General features: G+C 40.8%; 1 long non-coding RNA gene across 1 annotated transcript; it reads right to left on the bottom strand.

The window, feature by feature from the left end:
* Positions 1-5189: 5189 nt before the first annotated feature.
* On the bottom strand, positions 5190-7219 carry LOC308189129. The gene is made up of 3 exons (XR_013946037.1): positions 7151-7219; positions 6587-6714; positions 5190-5516 (listed from the first exon to the last, which is right to left on the bottom strand). It is a non-coding gene; the product is annotated as an uncharacterized lncRNA (long non-coding RNA).
* Between the last annotated feature and the right edge of the window lie 5469 nt (positions 7220-12688).

Raw genomic sequence — 12688 nt, forward strand, 5'->3', positions numbered from 1 at the left:
AAACAAAAGGAAAAATTTGCAGTTCATACTTGGGCTTATTTTTCCACCAGCCACAAAAACAGTCTGTAACGAGCTGGAGGACACTCAGTGTGGTTGTATTGCACCTCCATCAGCTGCTGAAGGATTTTATCTTTGCAACAAACTTGAAGCCTTAGGAGACAGAGGGTTTTTCTGCACTGCAGATCTGTGCCATAATAAACAGGCAAATGTTTATTTCATCCATAAATAGGCAAATGTTTATTTTCTCATCCATATCTCCCCAGTATATTTTGGGCTCTTGCCTTGTTTGATTGCACTTCTCATATAGTCACTGAGATGGACCAGAATTTCCCCGAAAACTGCAGTTATTACTGAAGATTGCATTTCTTCCACTTTTACTGCAGCTTACAAATCAGAAACTAAAGATAAAGTGTGCATCTGTTTGGATAAACTATTCCCCCCGCAACAGATTAAAATGACAGAATAAATCTTGGAAGTTCTTGGAAGAGCTTAGAGTGAATTACAACAAGAGATGAAAACAAGGTGAGTTTTGCTTGGGTAGGACCTAAATGAGGGAATTACGCTGATGCTGTGTCAGGGTGAAGTTTGCAAAATAAAATAGGGGTCGCTAGCATGTAGTACAGAAATATAGAGAACAGATTAAAGGTGACATTTCTGCCAGAAAGCCTATCTATACACTGGGGGAAATGAGATCAAGGTTAGTTAGAAAAGAAAGAATGTCAGGAAGACAAAATCCACAAAGAAGATCTCATGGGTGCTGGCAGGGCTTCCCTGCTCATGGCCACAACTGGGAGAGAGTGGGCTGGGTAAGCATTCATGCTCTTACCTCAGAGAGGTGGCAGGCAAGATATGGGTAAGACGTGCTGACAAGTTCTCTGCTTCATCTGGTGACAGGCAGGACCTCTTAGGCCAAAACTTTCCTTAAAAAAAGAAAGTTCCTGAACATCTGATCTGATCTGATCCTCAGAAAATCTGATGAGCCAGACCCAGCACAGAATACATTTTGAAAGGATACATGGTCCAAAAAAAGCTGGTGGCTGTCCCTGCTAACGATGCCATCAGCCACCACTACTGCTCCTTCAAGGAGTTGGTTAATTGGAAAAAAATAGTGCAGCTCCAGGGATGCTCTGCTGAAAATTAATTTAAATAGGTCTGTGAATGTCTATGCATGGTTTTAGGAGTCAAATCTTTGTATTTTTCTTGCTGTCAAACAGCTGACTTAAAAATGGTAAATTATCCTAAGTGCAAGAAACGGAGTGAAGATGCAATTTAATGTAAATCTAAAATGTTTAAGTACTGTCACTAAACAAAAACAACTACAACAAAATCCACTTTAGAAAAAGCTGTGCTTAGCTTCACCAGAAGCAATGTATTTGCTTCAGGAACAACTGTGAAAAAAATCATGGTGATTTTACAAGAGAACTGGGAGCAGACAATCATTCAGGTCCCTTCTGGCCCTAAAATCTATGAATCTAGGAAATGATGCTTCATTTCACAATCTAAGTCATTAAAAACACACTTCAATTATTGAAGTAATCACATTTCTTGGAAATGTGGCTACTGTCTGCTAAGATGATCAGTGTTTTATTGAAATTCATGAAAAGAACAGTGTTTGTTACCAGAATTATTCTTTTTTATTGTTTCCACAAGCTCATTAGAACTCCAAAATACAGAAAATTACTCAGTATTATAATATAAAAATGATATAAATGAATGCACACCAAAGTAGCGCCTTGTGTAACCCCCTTTCCCTGTAAGAGCAAGGAAGGCACAGAGCCCTCACAAAAAGGGAGAGGAACATCAGAAAATTATAGTCACATTTATACACCTGAATAACACATACAAAAAGAATTTGGGTGGAAAGTGCTAAGCATTTAATTTGAACTTTTAAATTATCTCTTGGACATTATTCAAAATATGTCTCTGTGTTTTCTGAATAGTGGGATCACTCCCAACATACACCTTTCTAAATGGAGATCGCGCCCTTATCCTTCACACAAGGAAAGCTTTGGGACACAGTTGAGTTTCAAACAAAGGTGTTTCCTAACCTTAAAGCACTGTGCTGGGCCAGGCTATTCTGTTCTATTGTATCCTCTTACCTTTTGCTGTGGAGGGCAGCGAGTTGCCCTAAAGCTCTCAGGAACTACTTTTAGAGATACTACTCAGCTCTTGCATACTAGAAACATGTCTTTAAAATAGAAAACATAGGCAGGCTTAATTTTGTCTCTTTCAATGCCTAATCCAAGGGAGGGGCGTTGATTCGACCTGAATTTCTTGATGGTGCTGTAAAACATGAGCAATTAAACACATCTGATGAGCCTCCCAGTGAGCTCCACTGCTGAAGCTGCAAACCAGCATTTATCTTCCTACGCATGAGCCTATAGCAGGGTATCAGCACAAAGCTCTTCTCCGCAGAGGCACTTCTGGGTAAATAATAAGCTCAACCAGAGAGGATGAATAAAAGAAGAAAATATTTTTTTTTATACTGAACGACTACAAAGTGGGACTGAAGTAAATGAAACAATTTGCTTGAGAAAGTGTGCTCAATAGAAACTTCTGGTTTTGATGAGCTGTCTCTCCAAAGAACTGGATGTGCTTTTAACAGTATCATTTCTGATTTATCTGGTGTTGCCAGATAAATTTTCTTCTGGGGGGAAGAGTAGAATTCTCTTTATTTAATGTACCATGTCTGGAATGTGGACTAGATTCAGCTACATGTCGCTTATAATTATTTATGTAACTTATTAATCACTGGGCTGTCACTCAGCTGTTTATAAAACACAAAAGAACACTTGGAGCCTGAAAAATTACATTTTTCCTCCCCTGAACCTCCCCAAAGGCCCCTTTGCACTTCTGAGGAGACCTCCATTTAAATGAAAATCTGTTGCCCAGTCTAAGTAACAAGGAACTCTGTAATGATAATTTAAAGAACACGCTTGTTCTTTGTGCCTGGGAATTGAATGATTTGCTTTAAGGTGCTGTTAAAAAACTTGCATTTCAGCTTTTCTGGACAATGTTTTTGGCTCATAGTTTTTTGTTCCCATCCCCCCCCCCCCCCCCCCAAATGTGTTATGGGGAGGGTCCCCCTCTTGCTCTCTCAGCAACTTATTTTCCCAATACTCTATACTTGTAAAACCATAACACCTCCAAGACTGCTACCTGTGGATCACGCCTGCTTGGAACTGGCCAATGCCTTCAAAAATTATTAGGATGCTTATACACAGATGTGCAGACACCTACACACGCCATGGTTTCACATGTCTTGTTTCTCTTGTAACTCCATGATGAGTATATCAGTGTGGTTTTCTGCAGCTTCCTTTTGAGCTTCCTTTTGAGCTTCCTTTTGAGCTCCCGTGCAGGATAACTCACAGCTTGTTTTCAGGAGAAGGTATCAGTTCATGGAGAATGGTATCAGGGCTTGTAAATGGTACACAGAAGAGCAATGACTCCATTCAGCTGAATTACATTTAAGATTTGATTATGAATGGCATCTTTGAGGCAAGCCATTTATCATTTGACATTCTACGTGGGCCTCAGTGTCCTGAAGCTTCATAAAGGCAATTCATTAAACAGCTTCGGTCACATTGGGAGGTGACTCAGTGAGCTGGTGCAATCCTCTGGCTGGTGCCCATCCTTGGCCGTGGCACACCTTGGGCTGAGGTAACAGCAAGGTGCTTATCCTCTCAGTGCCTCAGCTTAACCAGTGGTTTAATGGTTATACTGCTTTTTACCTGCCTTCTCACCCATTTGGTGGGCTGACTAGCAACATGTTTTCAATCTTTGCATGAAAGGCTCCACATTAATCCATGCCACGATCTGCTTTGTTTGCTTCCACCATTAAAATTACTTGTTTCCCCCAAAGATCTGCCATCTGTCACTATTCACCTTTTACATTTTTATGCTCCACAGATGAGCAAACACGAATGCCTGAGTAATCCTATTTCCCATTATCTGCCTGTGGAAGTGCCATGAGGTCGGGGCGATGGTGAAGCCCCGATCCTGGCTGGATGTCTCAGGGCACCAGGGCTCACCCTGCAGCCTGGTACTTGCCCAGTCTTAAAAAAAAAGCACTATCAAGATCTGTTTTTCGCACATTGTCACAATCTGGAGATTTTCTCAGGAAACAGGATAAAATTGGAGGTGGGAGAAGTAAGGAGAAGAGACATTGTGCGAGGGGACGTTGGTGGCTGAGGGGGACAGCTCTGTGCTCTCTGCATGGGTGGCAATATTGGGGTGTCATCGGGAGCCTTGGCACTTGACAAGGGAAAGGGTCGGACCTCGGGTGATGGCTGGGATGCAAGCTGCTCTCTGAGTAGCCAGTCGCAAATGATTTTTGTGTTTTCATAATCCTTGTGAGTAATATCCTGTCAAAGTCTCATCAAAAGTTATTAGTCCCTCCATAAACTGGTACTTCAATATGTAAACTTGCCTTGTAATTAATTTTATGAGCTATGCCCCTGGCACCACAGAGCTCTTATTTCATTTTAGGAGCATAATTGATTAGGCTTCCTGTAGCTATAATGTAGACCAAGGATGTCGCCACCAAACAAGGAGCAATTTGTGACAGCTCATTTGCGAGGAGATATCTACTGTTTGCCAGCACTGAGCATACAGAACATGAAGTAAAATATTTTGTATTGCTACTGCTGTGCCCTGCTTGCAGTTAAAAAAAATAAAAAGAGAAAAAAGAAAAGAAGAAACAAGGAGACTATCTAATTATACAGACAAATTAGTAAGGTTAATTAGTATATATTTGTACAGCAGCTTTTATTCTCCACCATAAAGGTTTTTCTTCTCCACTGAATTCTTTTGAAGATGTTTGCCTTGCTATAGCATCAGATGACATTCCCATTCGGGCAATTAGATTTTGCATTGCTAAAATTTCCCCGCTTCAGTTGTATCAGATATTTTTCTCTACTTTCCCCAACTGTTACGGCACAATAAAATCTCTCTCTCTGATATGCCTTTTAGCAATTATAGAGTCCATCTTTACGCCAGTGCTTTAGTAATAGGATTTCCCTCCTTCTCTCTCTCCCTGTTTAATATTTGAGTGAATGTTACCTGAGAGAAATATGTTGGACACGCAGGCTGTATTAGCTTAATTTATGGCTAGCATGAATGAGGCAATATTTCCTGTGGATAAGGTCAGAAGGGCTTTGTTTTCTATTAATTAAAAATAAGCTCTTACAGGACAATGCATGTAAGTAATAAAGACATAATGTGCATTTGTGTGGCTGTAAAGAAAGGAGTAGGCTTATTCACAGAGCACTGATCATAGCTGGAGCCTCACCCTGACCCCAACAACAGAAGCAAACAAGAGGAAAATATGGATTATTTTATTCTTTTCATGCCCTGCTTATGCCAGCTGGAGAAATGAGGTGAATGTCCAAAGAGGCAAGTCCCGCTTTGCTGCAGCCCCTGGAAGCCTGTAAGCACAGGGATGGGTCTAAAAGTATCTGATGCTTGCTGCCTCTCCAGGGAAAGCTGTGTATGGCTGAACTTGGTAGGAACTCTGTCTGGAATAAAAAGAAAGCAAAACCTCAAAAAGTGGTTTAAAAATGAAACTAAGAATTTCAGAGGGAGAGTCAGAAGAAATGAGAAATGCTTCCCTCCAAAACTGCAACAGAATGATAAATTACTTTTGCCTTTCCGAAGCCAAGCTCGAAAACCTCTGTTCACCTCTATTATCTACTTCTGGTCTCTGAAGATACATTACCATATTAATTCATTGCGTTATACAATTTGAGCAACTAAATGAGTTTACCTTATGCCCTCTTAATAGTATTTTCTTTTAATGCTGGCTTTAAGTGATACATTTTAGGGGATACTTGAAGCAGAATGCATCAAGAAAATTTATTTAAACTCAATTTTGTTTACAAATTATGACTTATACTTTCTTGATGAACCAGGCATAAAAGAGCCACACAGCCTCTCGTGGAGGAAACCTCTCCTCTTGGCACTGAGAGTGCTGCCACTTCATGATAACAAGAGGTTTTACTGGGGCAAGAAAGCATTTGCCCCATCTCATGAGTGAAGGGGGACTCTTTCTGTAAAAGGCACCCGTGGCATCACAGAAAAAGCGTGATGGATTAAGATGGTTACACCTGCAGCCCATCAGAATATAGGGTGTGTGGGGTGATGCTGTGCCACGCATCATACCCAGCCTGTGCTAGGCTGGTCATATGGATGTGGCTCAAGTGGGCAGCAGGGTGTGGAACATGTGGCTTTGCCAAAGGCCAGCCCACAGCTCAAAGCATCATGATGTGCTTTCCATGCCTTGGGGTCGTGGGAAATGTGACTGAAAATGGGTCAGCTCAGCTTTTAGCCAGCATGGTTCCTATCAGGACAGGAATTTTACATCTTGTGGCTATGGTACAGACCATGCACGCACTGCCATAGTTTTTGTCTACATGCACATGCGTGCCTACAAACACGTAAATGCATACATAAAATATGCCTACAAGCAGCTTATAAATAGAAGCAGCAACCTGACATGTGGCCTCGTGACCCTGCTTGTCCGTTCCCATCACCCAAAGGACTGAGGTCTCTTGGGATTGTCCTGGGGTTTATGGACTCATGGGCATACCTACAGCAGATGTGCCACGTCTCCTCCCAATGTCGCATCCACAGGGGTTCGAGGAGTGAGAAACCTGTTGGAAGGCTGCCCCTACAGCTGGACCCCAGCTCTGCTCGTTCCTCTTCCTGGACTTCCTTCTGGTCAGTGGGCAGATGTATTTATATTTAATATAATTTATATATTAAATAACGTATTTATATTTAATAAGTTCCCATTTCAATCATCCACAGAAGAAACAAAGACAATACTGCGCAATTTAGGTATCTACATTGTTACAGAAACATTCTGCAAACAATCTGAAAATTAATCATCTGGTGTAATGATCATCACCAAATTCTGACTATCAGAAATGAAAGAACAGTTTCATGTCTGTGGGCAGAAGAGCAGATGACAACCTAGCATTCAGTGGAAATACTCTCATGCGTGAATTTAAACACCTGTGTAAATCTTGCAGGCCTACTTTATAGGTCTGAAATAAAGCTTTTGTCCATAATTGATTGAATCTGCAATATTATGGACACAATTATCAAATTATTTCAAAAATCAAATAATAAATACTACAGAGGTAATTACTCTGGTTTGTATTCTTAAAATATAATGGTGAGATAAGCCCAGCTCCTTTGCTTGGCTGGCTGGGTTGTGTACTGCTCTTGGGCTTTAGGTTTTTTAAAAACATTCAGCTGTGAGCTATTTACAATGCCTGACAGAAGTAGCATTAACTTACTGCCAAATGGAAATCTGTTACTATTTGACCTTCTGATATATAGTAAACACCTTACAACTTTAGAGGGAATTTCATCTCATCTTTGCAGCACTGATGTAAATTAGTAAATAGAAACAATCTTCATTTGACATGTTCCAGTGCAAGTACATGATCAGCAGAGTCTTACATCCAGTGATTTTAATTTAATAGGTTTATCCCTGTGCTAGCTATGGTATTCATTTAAACTGACCTTGCTTTATTTGAATTATTGCTCAGATTTGCACAAGTATAAATGACCTAATCTTCCAAAATACGTTTTCTGATCGACATAAGCAAACAGTCTGAGGAAGCAATTATGTAAAAGAAATGGTTTTAGGCAACAAATGGGTCTATAAATAAACGAGTACATCCTAATCACAGGCTAAAGAGGTGTGACATTTTTCCTTTTTTAATAAAAAAATAGTTAAACTCAATTAATTTTAATTTTTCTGAAAGTAAGGGTTCAAGTGTACTTTGGGAAAGTGAGTACATTGAAAGCAAAAGCTGCACCTTTTTTTTCCTGTAGTTCAGCCAGCATAGATACATCTGACAAGTGTCACCTATGACTTCACAAATCTGGACAGATCAGCAAGAAATTATATTGGAAAACCGGGATATTTTTTATGTGCAACCTGTAGGAAGTAAGCTTCTTTTTTTTTTAACAAGTCAGAAGTTTTTTTCTAAAGTGAAAGGTAATGCAAAAGTATGCCACACTACTCATCTTTGTGATTTTTTCCATTTTTTCCCATTACTATTGCTCTGGGATTCCATTATTTGGATTTAGGCACTATTTCCTAAATAAAGAAGGGCGTGGGGAAATATATGTTAAAAATGTGTCCAAAGGGGAACATTTATCTACTCATGCTATTTAGGGAAAAAAAGTAATTGGTAACAGTTGGAAAGATATTACTAGGGCATGTGCTATCAGGTGTGTCAATGGGTGTAGGAAGAAAAACAATAGATGAAGCTTGGTGCTAGAGAAATCAGTGTAGACAAATGATTTTCTCACAGTGAATAAATCAAGACCACTTACTGTAGATGATGAATAATTACACCGTTGTACACTGGTGTGAGCAGAGTATCAAGTTGAGGAGGAAGAAGGTGGGTGAAAAGGCAAAGGCTGCTTGAGATGAAAAGTAAAAATGATATTGCTAAAGGAGGAGATGAAGAGCAGTACAACGGAAATCAAAGCTTTCTGGAGATGTTCATGTGTGAGAAGACAAAGGAATGCAGCAATGGAGAGTGTTTGATATAAGAGAGATGAGATGGAAAGAAAGAATTTAACAAAACCCAAAGAAATATAGGAAGGCAAAAGGTGGTTCTCACCAAGATAAATCACTTAACTCATAGAAAATCTCAAGTTTGAAGGTGACGCCATATGCTGCTTATCTGTCGTTCTGTGGAACGGTATAAAAAGCATGCCTTTATGAAGGCAGAAAAAGGACTTTATAGCCCTAAGCTGATGACTTTTACCTCTCGAAAGCTACTAACTCTTTTCCACTGACCATTTCCAGCATTCTGGAATTCAAGTGCATTCCTTCATGGTTCATATTTGCATCAGAGTGTTTTGGGGCACATCCAGTTAGGGTATTGGTTCATGTGCACGGAGAATGCAAGACTCCACTTTTTCTGTAGGGAAACACAAGCACGGGAAAAAGCATTTAAGAGAGAGGCTTCATTAATATGAAAGAAGCTGACAGAAGGTTTGTGTGATATGTGTTTTCTGTCTTCCACCCACACTGACAGAAGAGCTTAGTTTGGAGGTATGCCTCTTCAGGATTTAGTCTTAAATACACCCATTGGCTTTGCTTAAGAATTAAAGTCAGACTTTAAGTCAAGCACAAGACTGGAAACAAAAACCACAAATAAATCAAACATAAAGCATAATTCTAAATGTAATGGATACTTTTCCTATTGCATACCATAGGATGTTTAAAGACCATGCAGCCAGGTTCAACATCACTCTTTTTCCAGCTGTTAACTTCTGCTCTGCCCCTGTCTGAAAAACAGTGACTGTTTTTATGGAGTGACCCCACCGTAACACCCTTCCTCTCTATGTCTTAGATCCCTCTTTGCTCACAGACTTTATTTTCAAGCTGGTTTTCTGCTTTCTGATCATACCCATGCAGCCTCAGCACCTCAGACCTCACGCTTCCATTGGCTTCCAGGGATGGACTCTAGGTTGAAAATTCCAAATTTGCTTCCAAATTAAAGGTGCGAGGCACTGCTTACAGCCAAATTTTTGTGAAGCTCATGATCTGCGGTGTGATGCCAGCTTCCTCTAAGGCAGTACATGGCCACATCCCCGTGTGGATTATCAGGAGGGTACATTTTCACAAATATGTAGCTCTTTGTATACCCATAGACAAGAATGTCTTTTCACCTGCCCCTTGTTATTTGCACAGAATCTGCAGGCTTGCATAACCCATATGACAGAAGACTTAGAGAAGACTGCTTTCTCCTTCATGGTGCTACATCTGCTCCTACATCTCCTACATCTGCTATAGGGGAAATGCAAAAGGAGGTGTCCAGGTCCTAAGCATCTCATATGCTGTGTAAATGAAAGGCTTGTGACTATGACGCTCAGTGGCTGCAGCACAGTGCCACATCGCAGGGCATCTGTCCTGGAGCAGGCAGGGTGGGCAGGTCCTCCTTGGTGGCACTGCAGTCCCCCAGGAAGGAGGGGAAGTGTTCCCCACATCTCCAGGTGACTGTCCACACAGCGTGGGCAAGAGAAGTGATTTGTTGTTGTAAATCAATACATAGCTTATGTTGTTCATGGCAATGCCTTTCTAATTTTGATGCACAAGATGAGAAGAACAAATGCAGTTTCCCTGGAGAAAAAAGTGCCTTTTAGATGTTCAGATAAAACAGTTATTTACAAATCCCTCCCTGGCAGGGGAGAGGGAGGAAGCACTAGGCACTGAAGAGACAGCACATTAAGCAAATGTTTCAGCCTTGTCTCTAAGATGCATGCTGCCCTTTCTAAAATAAATATGTTTGTACCTTAGAGAAAAAAAATAAAAAAATAAAGCACTAATACTTACAGGAGAGACGCAACATCAAATGCTAGGTTAGATACTTGCTCATTTCCTCAGACTTCTGGGTTTCTCAAATACCTCTCCTTTGCATACTTTGGACCATGAAAGATGTTTCCATGGTGACAAATAGATGTTATGTTTATTTACTGGGCAGCAGGGAATGACAATGTCAGCAAATGACATTTCTGTTCCTTTCTCTCTCTCTCTTTTATTTTTTTTCTTTCCAAGGGAGATTTCTTTTAGGTAATGGAACTGTGAAACTGGCAGCAGACGCAGCAGCAGTTTTTCAGATACCCTTCCCAGCCCCACTTTGTGCACGTGTGTGAGACAGAAGTAGAGAGCAGCTAACATGGCTGTGTGACTTTGACGAGCCCTCCAAAGCCTTTTGCTCTGTTCTGCACACATGTAGCTTACAGTGAGCAGGCACAATCTGCAGAGTGTCAAGGAGGCTTCGAGCTTTACTCACAGGAAAGGACCTGAATATTTCTTGCATTAGGTGCACGGCCTTTTCATCAACTCTCCCACATATCTGTCCGTGCTGACAGCTCTACTACGTTGTGCATAAGATGTTGAGAGGTAAAGCTCTTGTAGCCAATACTGCTCTGGTACAAATAAGTAAATAATCAAAACTTCATATTTGCAGTAGGTTGTAGAGAGGAAGAGAGAGAAATTTTCAAAAGGAGGCTTCTGAGAGAAGAGACCAGAATGTGGAAAAGAAACAGGTTCACTGTTTCATCTCCGCTCCCTTGGCAGGCAGTGAAGATGGGACTCTGTTTCTCACCGGGAGTCAGGAGGGGTGTAAAGCTGCTGCTGGGGATGTAAGGTTTTTGTAGTCCATCCTTTCCTTCCTCCTACCTAATGTGCTTGTGCCAGAGCTCGCCAGTATCTGCCTGTGTCTTTCAAAACAGTGGGGCCAACAAGACAAACAGTTACAGGCAATATTAACAAGTGGGAGGTAGAAGCTGATGATAATTGCTGGTGACAGATTGAATGCATGTTTGAATGTTTGACTTCAACTTTCAAAAGTAGGTAAACTCATCGTGCTTCGCTTTTTCTTATACAAAAGTTCTGCAGATCCATGTCAGTCCTGAAAGAGCTGTGAAATCTCAAACTTTTATTACTGGATGCCTACAAAAACATGAGGGTCATGGGGAAAAGTGACTTAAAAAACTAAATGAATGTATGCCTGGAGAAAAAAATAAATCAACAACAACAAAACAAACAAAACACAAAACCACCTCCCCCCAAAACACACAACCCAGGCAAACACACTCTATTAACTCAGGAACCATGGCCAGAAACAGAAATGTTATTGCATTAGGGTCATACGGAGGCATACACAGCCTGGACCTCTGACATTTGTTCAGGCTGACAGGCCATCTCCTGTCTAATAGCTCCCAAGGCCCACAGTTAACCCATGTGCTCACTTTTTGCCACCTAGAAATGGTCACCTGGAGAGACCCCAACATCAAAGGAGCTCTAAGGGCTTGGATTGCAGAGAAGGATTTGACCCTTGCACTTTGATCACACGGAGGGGTGCATGCATTATCCACGTGGATGTGGCTCAAAGCTGATTAAACTAGCAAACACACACTAAAATGGGACCTGCAAGTTTCACAAACTTAACCAACTTGCTCAGCAGAACTAGAATCTGTTCTCCAGTCAAAGGGTACATAAATCTATACCCATTTATATGTAGTCAGCACTTTCCCTCAGCTTTTTAGAGTCTGGCATATGTGTATATATAATATACATATACAAAGAGATTGGCCTCTCTGTAACTGATTACAAAACCAGGACTTTATTGGAGCTTGGAAATGTTTAATTCTTGCAACTGTTTCTTTCTTTCTTTGTTTTATTATTTTTTTTTCTCCAAGTGTTTTGTATTATGGATCTCATTTCTTCAGCCACCCATCTGCATGTTGGACCTTGGACCACGGATCTGTATTTGCTGTCTCCACTCAAACTTGCAGAAAGCTAACCCAGAAAATATTAAATACAACCAGAGGCCATTTGCAGGCCACAGCAAAGACAGACAATATGTTCTCGTCTCTAAGACACTGTAACCCTGATCTTGCACTACTTCCAACTGCCAGAAAATTTAATTACAGAGATATGATCCTAACATCTTGAAAACATGTTTGGAGGGCTTTCCCCCCCTTTAGTCTGTTGGGTCAGGCCCACTGAAATCTGGCATATCTCTACAGTCATGGGAATGGAAAAGAAAACTGCCTTTACTGCACAAAGTCAAAAAAAGTGGAGTCCTATCCATATCAGCTCCTTCAAAACTGTGTTTGTGTGCTTTAACAAGGAAACCTTCAGACTGAT

The sequence above is a fragment of the Anser brachyrhynchus genome, assembly GCF_964034855.1.
Source record: "Anser brachyrhynchus genome assembly, chromosome: 2".
Taxonomy (NCBI): domain Eukaryota; kingdom Metazoa; phylum Chordata; class Aves; order Anseriformes; family Anatidae; genus Anser; species Anser brachyrhynchus.